The sequence below is a fragment of the Tursiops truncatus genome, chromosome 13, assembly GCF_011762595.2.
Source record: "Tursiops truncatus isolate mTurTru1 chromosome 13, mTurTru1.mat.Y, whole genome shotgun sequence".
Taxonomy (NCBI): domain Eukaryota; kingdom Metazoa; phylum Chordata; class Mammalia; order Artiodactyla; family Delphinidae; genus Tursiops; species Tursiops truncatus.
Genome location: NC_047046.1, coordinates 64,340,277 through 64,355,743, shown reverse-complemented (window position 1 = coordinate 64,355,743; position 15,467 = coordinate 64,340,277). Strand labels below are relative to the sequence as shown.

At 40.4% G+C, this 15,467-nt stretch overlaps 1 protein-coding gene across 2 annotated transcripts in view; it reads left to right on the top strand.

Moving 5' to 3' along the window:
- Positions 1-15,467, top strand: part of DYM (dymeclin) — a 372,239-nt gene that overhangs the window by 229,858 nt on the left and 126,914 nt on the right. The gene's annotated exons all lie outside the window — the stretch shown is intronic.

Sequence of the window (15,467 nt, the reverse complement as noted above, 5' to 3'; positions counted from 1 at the left end):
TTTTACTGGAGTAGGAAAGATGGAAGAGAAATAGAAAGACATTAGTAGCAAGCGTATTTTCAACCCTGTTATATGTAGAGCACTGTAAGAAGATCTACAATCAAGGCTGTACGTGAACTTAGCATTTGGAGGGAAACCATATTTGCTATACATGTATATGTTTTACATATGTATGTGTGTAGGTGCATAGCAATTCAATAGCATAAAACAAACAAATAATTAGGAGTACGTAATTTGATAGAGAGGAAAAGCCTGGGAAGTTATTTTTTTTTTCTATTTCTGTTATATTCTACAAATATAAAGGGACACATTTTATGAAATGAATTTGTTCTAGTCTTCATAGACTTTGAGTTTTTAATCACTCAGAAGTGTTTTAATCCTCAGATTTCCCCCGTGTTTATTAGAGCCATCCACTTCTCCCTCGGCCTTTCCCCCGGCCTCTGATTTGATCTGTCTTTGACAAAGACTACAGGGAATCTTGTCTTTGCTCTGCTCGGCTCTCTCTGAATAGATGGAGGGATTTTTCACGAGAAGCAGACATATATATAAACAGACCAATATTTCAAAAGTAGTAGTCATCGGGCTTCCCTGGTGGCGCAGTGGCTGGGAGTCCGCCTGCCGATGCAGGGGACGCGGGTTCGTGCCCCGGTCCGGGAGGATCCCACATGCCGCGGAGCGGCTGGGCCCGTGAGCCATGGCCGCTGAGCCTGCGCGTCCGGAGCCTGTGCTCCGCAGCGGGAGAGGCCACAGCAGTGAGAGGCCTGTGTAGCGCAAAAAAAATAAATAAATAAAATTTAAAAAAAAAAAAAAAATAGTAGTAGTCATCATCTTCAACTCCCCTACAGCTACACACATCTACATGCACACACTCCAAGGTGCCTCTTCCCCACTCTCCCAGTACAGGTCAACAGTCATTTCATGCTGCATCAATAGAATGTTTACATGGTTATAACCAGATATTATTCACAGATGATCCGTATAGTATAGATGATCCATATAGTTTACTTTCTTAGACAATTTGTCTAAAAATATCTTCAATCTTTAGCATAAAAATTTGGCAGGGTTTAGAATTCTATGTTCAGAGTCATTTTCACTCTGCATATGGAAGGCATTGCTCATTGTTTTGTAGCTGTTAAGATGTCTAGTGCCCTACTAATTCTTGACAGTTTGTATATGGCCCTCCCTCCTTCTTTCTCTCTCTCTCTCAGTTTTTATGATCTTTTGTCTCCAGTGTTTTAAAATTCCAGTCATATGCTATTATGCTTTGTTTTTAACTGTTTTCTGGATTCATGGAGGGCTCTTTCAGTTTGGAAATTCATGTTTTTCATTTTTGAGAACTTTCCTTGGAATAATTCTTTAATAATTTCCTTCTTTTCCCCTTCCATTTTCTTTGCTCTTTTAAAACATTCTGTGTTAAACTCTGTGGACCAGTTCTCTGATTGCCATTTTCCCACTATTTTCCATCTCTTTGTCTTTTCTGTTCCACTTCCTGGGAAAGTTCTTCAAATTTATTTTTTAACTCTTCCGTTGAATTTTTCATATTTACATTTTCCAAGAGCTCTTTTTTGTTCTCTGATATTTCTTTTTGTATGACTTCCTTCTTGTTTCATAGTTGCAGTGTATTTACTTTTTCCTTTAGCTTAGTAATTGTAACATTTTGGGAATTTCATCTCCTCCCTGCCTTTTCTCTGTTTCATCCAGGTTCCTTTTTTCTTTTTTCACTTGTTTGTCATTTTTGTGGCTTTTTCTGGTGATCTTTGGCAGAGTTGATATTTAAAGTGAGCCACTAAAGAACGAATTGGAAGTTCTCTGTGCTTGGGTTGGGCTTTTTTTTTTTTTTTAATAAATTTATTTATTTTATTTATTTTTATTTTTGGCTGTGTTGTGTCTTCATTGCCGTGTGCGGGCTTTCTCTGGTTACGGCGAGCGGGAGCTACTCTTCGTTGCAGTGTGCGGGCTTCTCATTGCGGTGGCTTCTTTTGTTGTGGAGCACGGGCTCTAGGCGTGTGGGCTTCCGCAGTTGTGGCATGAGGGCACAATAGTTGTGGCTCGCGGGCTCTAGAGCGCAGGCTCAGTAGTTGTGGCCCACGGGTTTAGTTGCTCTGCGGCATGTGGGATCTTCCTGGACCAGGGCTCAAACCCATGTCCCCTGCATTGGCAGGCAGATTCTTAACCACTGCACCACCAGGAAAACCCCTTGGGTTGGGCTTTGTTGGCTGGTGGCTTCATCTCAGAGTGCTCCAGCTGGACTAAGTTTTTGGAGAATCCCCAAATGTTGGTATCTTTGGGTTCGTCTCACACTTTTTTTTTTTAATTTTTAATTTTAATTTTTATTTTTGAGCAGCACTGTGTAGCTTGTGAAATCTTAGTTCCCCGACTATGGATTGAACCTGGGCCCACGGCAGCGAAAGCACTGAGTCTCAACCACTGCACCGCCAGGGAATTCCCCACTTTTTATTTTCTCCTGAGAGTAATCCTCCAGTATTTTTCTTGAGTATACACACCTCACTGATGGCATTCTCTGAGCTTATCGGGGGATGAAGCCAGAGGTTTCAGTGTTCAGCATCTAGGCTTTTACTTAGTCGCTTTCAGTGTAGTGCTCCCATCCTCACTTGGGTGTTATATCCGTAAGTCTAGAGTCTGCCTGCTTCATCCTCTGGAGAGTGAACACCTCTATTCTTCTGCCAGGATGGAGGGAGGCATTCATTGGGCTGAGTGGGAGAGGGGAGGGGACTGAAAGTCTGACTTTGTAATACAGACTTTCAGTCAGTCTTCCTGTTTTGGGCCTCATCTGCGTCCTACTTTCTAATACCTGGTACTTTTAAGATCTGTACCTTGCTGGAGTTCTAGAATATAAACTCGTTAGCGTCTGGTCTTCCTTCACTTCCAGCTTAGGTTTCAGCTTTTTCTAGTCTCTCTTCTGCTCTCTATCTATACTAGTCACTGAATTTTCTCAACCATTGCCATGGCTTTCATTCCTGGTTGTATGTTTACAGTTCCCAAATGCATCTCTCTAACCTAAATCTCTTTCCTGAAGCCAGATGCACACATCCAAATGTCTAGTCGAAACTTTCACTTGGATAGTGAGTAGGCATCTCAAACGGAGCATATCTAAGAGGGACACCTGATGATCTCCCTGGAACTACCCCCACCCCAGTGGATAATCTCCCATATCAGTAAATGGTATACCTACCCTTCCATTTACTTACGTTAAAAACCCTGATCATATCCTTGACTCTTCTCTTTTACCTCAAATCCAGGCTGGCAACAAATCCTTTTGGTTTTGGCATCAGCTGGGTGTGTATACCAAGGAAAGATATTGGAGGATAGCTCTCAGGAGAAACTGAAAAGTGTAAGACAATTGTATTTCCAGGTAAATGGGAGAGAATGCTTTTTTTTTAAGTGCAGTAAAGATATGGAAAGGAGATATTTGCCTAACTATAAAAATCTCAGGTATTTGTGTAAAGAATCAGAAGCCAGACAAACTTTGAAATTTTAAGCTTAGCAAAAGTACTTTTCAGGGAATTTCTACTTTGTATTTTATTCAGTGAACCAATATTGAGTACCTGCTATGCACCAGGCGTCGTTCTAGGTACCAGGAATATAGCAGTGAGCAAAACAGGTGAAAATCTCTGCCATGGTGGAGCTTACATACTAGTGCAGGATCAGAAAACTTTTTCTGTAAAGGACTGGATAGTAAATGTTTTAGGCGTGGCATATCAGATTGTCTCTATCACAACTGCTCAGCTCTGCCATTGTAGCATGAAAACAGCCATAGACAGTACAGGAATGAATGATTGTGGCTGAGACCCAATAAAACTTTATTTACAAGAACAGGTGGTGGACCAGATTTGGTCTGTGAGCTGTAGTTGGCCACCCTGCACCCTCTGTTCTAGTGGATGGAAGCAGTAAAAACATATCAGTAAAGCATATAGTATTTTATAAATTGATAAGTAGTATGGGGGAAAAAATAGAGCAGGAAGGAAAATAAGGCATTCCAGGGTTGGATTATGATCGGCTTCAAAGAGTAGGTGACATTTGGGCAAAAACTTCAGGATGAGGGAGTAAGCCATACCAGACTCTAGCAGGTGTGAAAAAGGAAAGGTTTGTCTTAAGGATACTTAGTAGAGAAGAGCTCACAAAAGAAATGCTGGAGATGTTGGGAACCTCAGAGACTTGAACTGAGGAGTCAGCACCTCCAGGGCATATTCTCTGCCCACCTCCCCCTCTCCCTTTCTTCCTGTGTGTCTGTGTCTATACGCCTGTTTGTGTGTTGTGTCTATGGTCTGTCTTTCTCTTTCACTCTCTTAGCTTAGGTTCATTCTCTCCTTTTATACGTGGATTTTCTCCACGAAACTAAACCATGACCTTACATCTCTACAGTCGTCTAACCAAAGAGGAGAAACAGTCTTTCTCACCATTCCTAGTTAGAAAAATCTTAGGCAAAGTTTTCAACTGGTTCAACTTAAAACACGTATCCATTGACCAATCTTTGTGACCCAGGGGATGGGGTATTATAACTGACTCACCGTGTGCCATGAACTCACTTTTTTTGGGAGAGTCAGTTCTTTTCCTAAAAGAAGTAAGTGGAAGTGAATCATGCTGGGCAGGAAAAAAAAAAACAACAGACCACCCCAGATAAGAGATAATAAAATAAGGTAGTTATGAGTACCGGCTCTGAAGTCAGATTACCAAGGTCTAAATTCTAGCTGTTCCACTTAAAAGCAGCATAATCCTTGGCAAGCTAATTTACCTCTCTAATGCCCTAGTTTCCTCTTGTATGTTGTGATGATAGCATTAATACCCTTTTTATTAAGCATGTTGTATGTTAATTTAGTTAAAAATATGAAAGGTTAGAAAGGTGCATGGCATAGAGTACATTCTAAGTAAGTGACAACTACTGTCATTCTTATTATTTATCCTCAGCATATAAAAGGATAACCAGTGGGATTGGCCCTAGGAACGTAAGGCTGCGCTAACGTACCATCCCCAATTAGTACAGTCTACTGTATTAGTAGACTTAAAACTGTATGGTCATCTTTATAGGTACAGGAAAAGCATTTGATGAAATTCAACACCTATTCATGATGATAAGAAAATTCAGTTAGCAAGGAATAGCAAGGAATAGAGGGGAATTTCCTCAACTGAGGAAATTCTATGAGAAAACTTACAGCTAAAATCTTACTTAATGGTAAAAGACTGAATGCATCTTCCCTAGGATCAGGAAAATAACAAGGATCTTCACTCTCACATTTATTCATTATTGTGCTAGAGATCCTAGCCAGTGCAGTGAGTCAAGAAAAAGAAATGTTAATAATCCAGATTAGAAAAGAAGATCTAAAGGTGTTTTTATTCACATGAAACATGGTCATATGTTTAAAAATCCTAATGGGGCTTCCCTGGTGGCGCAGTGGTTGAGAGTCCGCCTGCCGATGCAGGGGACACGGGTTCGTGCCCTGGTCCGGGAGGATCCCACATGCCGCGGAGCGGCTGGGCCCGTGAGCCATGGCCGCTGAGCCTGCGCATCCGGAGCCTGTGCTCTGCAACGGGAGAGGCCACAACAGTGAGAGGCCCGTGTACCTCAAAAAAAAAAAAAAAAAAACCTAATGAATCTACAAAAAATCTACTAGAGTTAATAAATGAGTTTAGCATGGTCGTAGGATAAAAGGTCAGTATATGATAATAATTGTATTTTGATATTCTTGTGATCAACAGCCAGAAATTGAAATTTTAAAACAATACTATTTACAGTAGCATAAAAAATACGAAATAACTTAGGAACGAACATAGTAAGATACAGGCAAGATCTGTACAATAAAAGCTAAAGCACTGCTAAAAGAAATTAAAGAAGACGTAAATAAACAGGGTGATCCCATGCTCGTGGATCAGAGACTTAGTATTGTTAAGATCCTGAAATTGATCTATACATTCAAGTAATCCTAATCAAAATCCCACCAGACTTTTTGGTAGAAATTGATAAAGTTGATTCTAACATTTGTATGGATATAAAAAGGACCTAGAATACCCAAAAGCAATTTTGACAAAGAAAGCTTAAGTTGGAGGACTAAGAATACCTGATTTCAGGATTTACCCTCAATTACAGCTAGAGTAACCAAGATAGTATGTGATAGCTTTTTAGACCAATGGAATAGAATAGAGTCCAGAAATAGACCCATTCACATATGGTCAATGCAATTTTGACAAGGCTGCCAAGGTGATTCAAGGGGTGAAAGGGATAGCCTTGTCAACAAATGGTTCTACAACAATTAAATATTTACATGCCAAAAAGCCCAATAACAACAAAGTGAACCTTGACTCTTACCGCATGCCATACATACGTATGAAGTCCAAATAGAGCACAGACCTAATTATAAGAGTTAAAACTATAAAACTTCCAGAAGAAATTACAGGAGAAAATCTTTGGAATCTTGGGTTAGGCAAAGATTTATGATGCAAAAACTACAAATAATTTCTTTTTAATTTCATGAATTGGACTTCATCAAATTTTAAAACTTTCTTCCACTTCCCACCCCTCCCCCCAGTATGGGAGAGGTTGTTTACAAAAATAAATAATACCTGATAATGAGATACAAAGTAAGGAAATGTAGGTCCTTTTCTCAGGGTAGTTAAGATCTTTGTTTAATCTTCATCAATATGTTAAATTCTTCCTTTAGTTTTATAACCCACCCTACTCTGTGTTGTACTTAGGGTATATTTTCATATTTATAGTTTATAGGTCATAAGAGACAGCTGCCTCTGAGTAGACTGTAATTTTATCTCAATGACAGTACCCAGATGTTTAAAAAATGGTACTACAACCAATTTGATGTTTAGCTGATAGCAAGGTCAGAGAGCACACACTTCCAGTTTTATGATAAATAAGTTCTGGAGATATAATGTACAGCATGGTGATTACAGTTAATAGTACTCTAGCACATCCTTGAAAGTAGTTCGGAAAGTAGGTCTTAAATGTTCTAGCCACAAGAAAGAGATGGTAGTTACGGGATGGGATGGAGGTGTGAGCTAAAGCTGTGGTGGTCATCATTTTGCAATATTGTATGTATCAAATCAGCATGCTGCACACCTTAAACTTTCCCAGTGTCATGTATCAATTACATCTCAATAAAGCTGACCAAAAAAAATACCTGATAACGGACTTGTGTCTAGAATATATAAAGAACTCTCACAACTCACGAAGAACAAAAACAACCCATTTTTTAAATAAATGGACAAAAGATTTGAATAGACACTTCAACAAAGAAAACATGAGCACAGGGAAATTCACTAGGGGAATGCAAACTGAAACCACAGTGAGATCCACTTCACACCCGCTAGAATGGCTAAACTTAAAGACTGAAATATCAAGTGCTAGCCAGAATGTAGAACAGACAGCTTGGCAGTTCTTATAGAGTTAAAACAAAGAGCATACAACACAGCAATCCCACTTCTAGGTATTTATTCAAGAGAAATGAAAACATATGTTCACGTAAAAACTTGTACGAGAGTGTTTATAGCCTCTTTATTCATAATGGCTCAAAACTGGAAGCAGCCCAAATGTCCACCAACTGATAAATAAACAAATTGAGGTTCATTCATACAATAGAAAACTACTCAGCAATAAAAAGGAAAGAATTACTGACACACAAAACAATGTGGATGAATTTGAAAAACATTATGCTGAGTGATAGAAGCCAGACACAAAGGAGTACATATGGTATGATTCTATTTACATGAAAGCTAGAAAAGGCAGAACCATAGTGACGGAAAACAGACCAGTGGTTACCTGGAGTGAGGTCTCGGGGTGGGCATGTTGGAGGAGGGACTTGACTTCAGAGGGGCACAGGGGAGCTTCTTGGGGCAATGGGAATAGTCTCTGTCATGATTATGGTGATGAGTCACCTGAATGCTCGTATTTTTCAAAACTCATTGAATTGTCTACTTAAAATTGGCCAACTTTATCATATGGAGGTCATTCCTCAATAAAGCTGATTAAAAATAAAGTAACCAGGGCTTCCCTGGTGGCGCAGTGGTTGAGAGTCCGCCTGACGATGCCAGGGACGCGGGTTCGTGCCCCGGTCCAGGAGGATCCCACATGCCGCGGAGCGGCTGGACCCGTGAGCCACGGCCGCTGGGCCTGCGCGTCCGGAGCCTGTGCTCCGCGGCGGGAGAGGCCACAGCGGTGAGAGGCCCGCGTATCGCAAAAAAAATAAATAAATAAAAATAAAGTAACCAGCAGTGTAAGACCGTATTTAAATGTCAACCGAGTGGTAGAGAAGTTAGTATGGTTCAGAGGCAGGGTGGGCGCAGGTTAGAGAAATCTTTCACAGAGGGTAGGGAGTTGTGCCTTGAAAGAGAGGCAGCACTTAGATGGGTGGAGGGGGCAAGAAGGGCTTCCTGCATGTAGAAAGAGTCCGTGTCTGCAGAGGAGAGAGCCCGAAGCTTGGCGGAAGGAGATTTGGTGTCTAGCTGGAGCTCTGCCTTTAATAACCTTAATAATATTTTGTGTTTCTCTGCATTTAAATAGCTCTTTAGGGTTTGTTAAGAACTTTTGTATTCACTACTCTACGGAACTTTGACCTTGGATGAAGTACCAGCTCTGTAGCTGAGCTTCTTCATCTGCTCCCATTGTAGTGTGGAGTTGAGGTGCTTCTCATTTCTCTGGTGACTACTGTTTGAGTGTGTCAGCGGGAAGGACTGGGGCATGGAGAGGAAGTGACTGCAAGTTGTGAGGAATGTCTGCAGTTTTCAAGGAGGGAACTCCATGCCACCCCGCAGTAACTGACCTCTGTCTGCGTTGCCTTCCCCGTCAGGCGGTTACTCTTAACTCTCCTCGCCCCAGCGCCACCTGTTTCCTCACATCCCGCTTGTCTCTCAACCACCAAGGGCCAGCTTCTGCCTCCTCCTCCCCACTGAAAACAGTTTTGAGTACAATAACCGTTGATTTCTTTCCTTGTGTCACATCCAGTGACTTTGTTTCTTTTTTTCAATCCTTCTTTACCTTTTAACAGTGGTGAGTGCTCCCTCCTTACGATTATTCTCCTGACTTAGAGAAGAATGTCTTTCTCTTCTTGTTCTTCTGCTGCTAGCTCTTTGAGTACCCTTTACTGTGTTTACCCTTTTAGTCTTGGTGTTTCCCAGATTTCTGTCTTTATCTCTCTTGTTTTATATTACATGTTTTCCTTGGGTGATCAGATCACCTGTACTTTTATGATTTCAACTGATGCTAATAGCCCTTAAATTTCTTACCTCTCTCCTGAGCACCAGATTAGTATGTCCTGAATCTGGATATTTCTTTTTTTCTTAAATAAATCTCTTCCAGGGCTTCCCTGGTGGCGCAGTGGTTGAGGGTCCGCCTGCCGATGCAGGGGACATGGGTTCGTGCTCCGGTCCGAGAAGATCCCACATGCCACGGAGCGGCTAGGCCCGTGAGCCATGGCTGCTGAGCCTGTGCATCCGGAGCCTGTGCTCCGCAACGGGAGAGGCCACAACAGTGAGAGGCCTGCGTACCGCAAAAAAAAAAGAAAGAAATCTCTTCTAAATGCAACTTTTTAAAAATTAATTAATTAATTTGGTTGTGCTGGGTCTTATTTGTGGCTAGCAGGCTCCTCAGTTGCGGCACATGGGATCCTTAGTTGTGGCTTGAGGGCTCCTTAGGTGCAGCTCACCAGCTCCTTAGTTGTGGCATGCAGCCTTCTTAGTTTTGGCATGTGAACTCTTAGTTGTGGCATGCAGGATCTAGTTCCCTGACCGGGGATCGAACCCGGGCCCCCTACATTGGGAGCACGGAGGCTTACCCACTGTGCCACCAGGGAAGTCCCTGAATCTGGATATTTCTAACCACCTCCATCTGGATATTGCCGAGCACCTCTGCGTTTTGTGGCAGAATTGTTAAGAGCACAGCTCTTGGAGCTCTTGAATTTGTCTCCTGACTCCACCACTTAGTAGCTATGAGCCTTAACCATAGCCTCAATTTCATCATCCCTTCAAAATAAAAAAAGCATGGAGAATAATAGCGCATCTGTCAGATGATGATCTGATGAACAGTGTCTGATGTGCAGGAAGCACCCTGCCACTGAGCTGCTGCTGCTCTTGTTTTCTTTGAGGCACAGCTCTTTGTCTTCCTGGGTCTTCTCCCTACTCTTTGGCTCTTCTTCTGTATATCCCTGGCATGTTCAGTCACATCCTCAGGCAGCCACTAAGTTTCCCAAACCTGAGAGTCACCCATGATCCCCTTTTTTCACTCTGTGTTGCCTCCTTTGCTTTCCAAATAGCTCATATTTGCTTCAGTTCAAGCCCTCCTCACCTCTCACTTTTAGCGGTGTAAAAGTTACCCAAAGTATCTTTCTGTCTCCACTCCTGTTCCCTTGCCAGCCCCTGTCCATCCTTCCCATCCTCTTGAGGAGCCAAGGAATCTTTCTAAAATGAACGTAATTGTTATATACTTATACCTCTCTGCACAGGTATGTGGTTTTCAGGTTCCGTGACAGGGCCTCTGCGGCCACCACTAGATGAGAGCGCGTCAGGGAGAGATAGAGGACAGAGATGAGCAAGGTTGCTCCATCACCCCTCCTGCCCGTCCCTGCCCCCCACCTCCCACCTGGACACCAAACATAGCAGCTTTGCTTCTGTCCCTCTTACTTATCATTATAGTCCTGCTGTCAGAAAACACCTCTGGCTTTCAGGATGAAGTCCAGGGTCTAAGTAAGACACAAGAGGCACTTTATGAACTATTCCCGCTGCTGCCCTGACCATATCGTGGTGCTCCAGATACTTTATGAGTGTGCGTGCTGTGATGTTTACTGCACCCACAGTGTGCAGATTTCTCTGCCTACCCTCATGCTCTTTTCTCTGCCCACATTACCTTTACCGTTGCCTGATTTGCTTGGCTAACTCCGGATTGTTCCTTAAGATTCAGCTCAGGCATCACCTCCGGAAATGATTTCCTGTCCTTACTTCAGGTACAGTCAGGCAGCCCTCATCTTTGTCCCCAGTGCAAGCCATACTTGTCTCCATCACCACAGTGACAGTAGAACTTCTGTGTAGGCATAGCCTTCTTGACCTGACTGCACCCTCCAGGAGCACAGAACAAAGATCGTGTGGCTTCTGCTTGTTGCTGTATCCCAGGCAGACAGCTCTCTCATTCCCTGGCATGTAGTAGGTTCTTGGTAACTGTTTGAGTTACTGTCTGTCTCAGTGACTTAGTGCAGACCTCTTGAATGGTCTTTAACAGGCCCATGCTGACGTTGCTAGCTTCATCTCTCACCATCTCGAACCCTCTGCCGCAGTGGACTTGCACTTTTCTGGCCTTATAAGCTATTGGTACTTCCCTGAAGTCTCTCTGTGCCTTTCTATACACTTTTCCCCCTTTCAGAATGGCTCTCCCTCCCCCTTTACTTTTCCCAACAAGCAAACCCCCTAACCTTCAAGGCCACCATCAAGGTAGATTTCCTCTGTGAAACGTACCTAACCTTCAACTGTACTCCCATGGCACTCTCTTCAGACCCATGGAGTTCTCTGATTTCAGTATTGTAGACGTTTTTTTCCCCTTATTCCATTAGACTTGATTTCCTTGGGGGCAAGGAATCATGTCTCTTTAACTCATTTTGTAAGACTGTAACATTAGCTTCTTACTCCATACAGAAAGGTCCAGGACTTTTGATGTGCCACAAGCGGCCCTTCACAGTCTGTCTTTAAACTGTCCTCATCTCCTGCCACCAGCTGGGCGCCCTAAAGGACAGCCCTTGGCAGCAGCCAGTGGTTTTCTGAGCACATTCCAGGTTGGACTCATCATGCGTATTTATATGCTTCTTTCTTTTGTGAAACGCTGGCTTTTGGCCGGGGCTCTGTTTTCTTCAGGATAGTGTGTTCTTTTTATTCCAGTTTTTAAAATGTGTAATATTTCAGGTATACACCAAAAAAACCCCAGTAATATAGCAGTCACCTATGTATATATGCAGTATTACTGAAAGAACATTTTAGAGAGAGAGAGCTGAACCTCTTATTTCTTCCTCCCTGATCCTATTTCCTCTCTTCTTTCTCAGAGAATAATGACTATCCTAAATGTAGTGTTTATCATTTCCGTATATGTTTTATTACTTCAAATGTTTTATCTGTAGAAGATATGTAATGTTTTGCATGTTAAAAACACTATATAAATAATACCTCATTCACATTCTCTACCAGGGTCCTTGCTTGTAGAACAACATTGTTTTTGAGGATTATCCCTATTGTTACACATAGTTTTAGATAACCTTAAATTGCTACATAGTATGCCATTGTATGACCCTTCCACAGTTTATTTACCCATTCCATTCCTGAGAGTTTTTGTTGTTTTTAAATTTTCACTGTTAAACCAATTTACAGTGAACATTCTTGTACAAAAAGGAAAATCTAGTCTTTTTCTAATTTAAATAAAAAAGTATCCTGAGTGAAGATCAATACACTTGGAATCAGTTTCACTTATGTCCAGAATCGGAATTACCCCTTCCATACAAACATCATGTGTGTCACTCACTCTAGCATTTAGCTGGGGCTGGTACTTTGAATGCAAAAGCTTTAAGCGAAAGTTACTTTTCTCAGCAATTTGAAAGTCATGTCTCATATAAATTTAGGTCATTTTGCCCTACAAATGCTAAACAGGAGACAAAATTAGAATGTTTTTTAAAAGTTAAAAAAAAAAAAAAACAACTTTGAGAGCTCTGGCTAGCAGACCTGAGGAAAAAAGCATATTAGATTGTAGAAGAATAACAGCCTGAGTAAGTGTGAATTCTGTTTTTAATTCATGATAGAAAACTGGGAGTGACCTCAAATCATCTGTTCTTACACCAACTTTCTTAAAAACAGCTGGGAGCAGTAGCCACAGCTTCTTGAGGTGGACCATGTCAACATTTTATGCCCATAACAGTCAAATTTTCTGTTATGTCCAACTGAAAGAGCTTATGTTTGAATTGCAGCTCTCTTCCTTGTTTTGTCTTTTACCAACAAGGAAAAAGGATTGTTAGTATTCTCTTTTAAAATAAACAAACTAGGCTTTCTTCTCCAAAGGAAACAATATCAAATCCTTTTTGCTTTGATTCCTAGGACTCGTTCCATAAATTTCTGAAAGTGATGATAAAAGTTACCATAGATTACCTCTGTTGTCCTTCTCTGAAGGGTACACTCTTAGAACACTGATAGAGAAAATCCCAGGTTTATTGAACCCATAAAACAGCTCCTGAGTTCTGGTATTTTGTAAACTTAAAGTGCACTGCTGTACTTCACTTGTCCCCTTTCCTCTTACTAACACCAAAAAGCTCACTTCCTCCAGGTATATTTATTGCTTTTGCTTTTTGTTTGGGCATCCAATTGATGCCTCTGAGTCTTGCCATGCCCTATACTAAAATCAACCACCAAAGTCCATTCAGTCTCAAAAAACTTCTGAAACTCCATTTATTCCAGAAAATACACTACAACCAATTAAAAGAATCTTACTAATTGCCCTCTTTTATGCATTTCCATGTGAATATGCTTTATGCACTATCCCAACATATTTTTATCTTCTATTTTTCATTGCCTGCAAAATAATTTGCATATTTAAGAATATATACCCCCATTGCAGTTTAGTACTATGTTCAGTTGTTCTTTTACTCAGCAGTTTTACTTTATCTATAGTCAGTCTCACCTCAGATATACTAAAAATTATGTACAAGGGTGTTCATTGCAGTGCTATTTATAATACAAAAAACTGGAAACATTGCAGTGATTCATTTCTAATGGACTAGGTAAACTAAGGTATATCCATATACTTGGATATCAGTTAACTGGCACTCAGTATGTGTTTATTGAACGAATCAAGGATTATATTGTTAAGTGGAAAAAGTGCAAGGTACAGAGCAGTACCTATTTTGTGGGAAGAAAACATGGATGTATATGTACAGTATTCATTCATTTACATGCCTTGATGCATATAATATTGTTGGAATCATAGATAATAAACTGCTAACATTTGTTACCAGTGGGTCATGGGTATGGATGTGAGGAAAAAGTGTGATGTTTACTTTTAACCTTAAAAAAGAAAAAACAAGCAAAACTAAACCTCAAATAGAGAGGACCCAGAAAAGTAAAATGATTGAAAAGAATGTACATACCCTTACAGATTGAGTCTTTTTCCCTACTTCTTTACATCACTTCCACTTCACTCTTCTCACTGTCCCCTGTTTTGCCTCTGTGCTTTGCCTTCTGTTTGGAAATGCCTCTCTCTTCTCTTGCACAAATCTTTTTCCTTCTTCATAAAGTCTAACCCTTCATGAAACTTTGCTGAACTATTCCATTTCAAAGAAGTCTCTCTTATCAACATATGCTTGATCAGTATCATATGATTTCACACTTATTCACTTAGTAATTATTTCACTTATTTTCCTGCTGTATTTGAGTATAGATTTAGAGAATATTCTTGGCTTTGTTACATTTGCTTTGTACACATCCAGCATTACCAATAAGTGTTAAGGAATTTTTTTAATTCATTTTTTAACATTTTAATGTTAAAACTCAATCTAGAAAGAATACTTAGTAGTCTTGTTTTCAGTAATTATCCCATTTAAACCATTTGAAATAAGTAGAGATTTTCATAAATTGATATTCAAATCAATATTCGGTTTAGGAAGATACCACTAAGAAATACTAGAGTAATGTTTTGGGCATTAAAGAAGATACTACAGGTCATACTTATATAGAAAAGTACATGGAATCAGAATTGTCTGTACTTTTAACTTGTCATCTAGCCCAAGGAAGAATTCTTTATTCACTAGATATAGTAGCTTTAACATTAGGATCATATAATTATGTGTATTTGAAGCTCTATTATTAGGTACATACACATTTAGGATTGTTATAGCTTCTTGATAAATTTGCCATTTCATCACTATAAAATTTCTCTCTTTATCTCAGGTAATAATATTCTTATCCTTAAGCCTACTTTGTCTAATATTAATATAGCCGCTCCAGCTTTCTTATGTATAGTGTTTATACAATATCTCTCTTGTATCATTTTACTGTTCACTTATCTGTATCTTTAAATTTACAAGCATGCCTCTTATAAATAGCATGTTACTGGGTTTTGCTTTTTTATCCAGTCTGACAATCTCTGTCATTTAATGAGAGTGTTTAATCCATTTACATTTAATGTAAATTTGTTTTATACTTTGAAAATTGCTCATTTAGGTCTGTTGGGATGCATCTTAGAATCATCTTTACTCTGGGCTAGAATAGCCCTACTCCTAAAGCGTGGCCTTTCTGAGAATTCAACTGAGTGTTCATGTTCAGTGAGTTTTATCCACTCTGGCTGGTTGGAACTTCAGCATACCTCCAGCCTTTTGTGATCTCCAAAATCTCTGTTCAGTTTGTGGCTCCTGGATGGTGGTTTACTGCCACACCTTATGGGGTCTTTTCTTTGCATTTAGCCAAACGTTCAAGAAGACATTGGGGCAGGT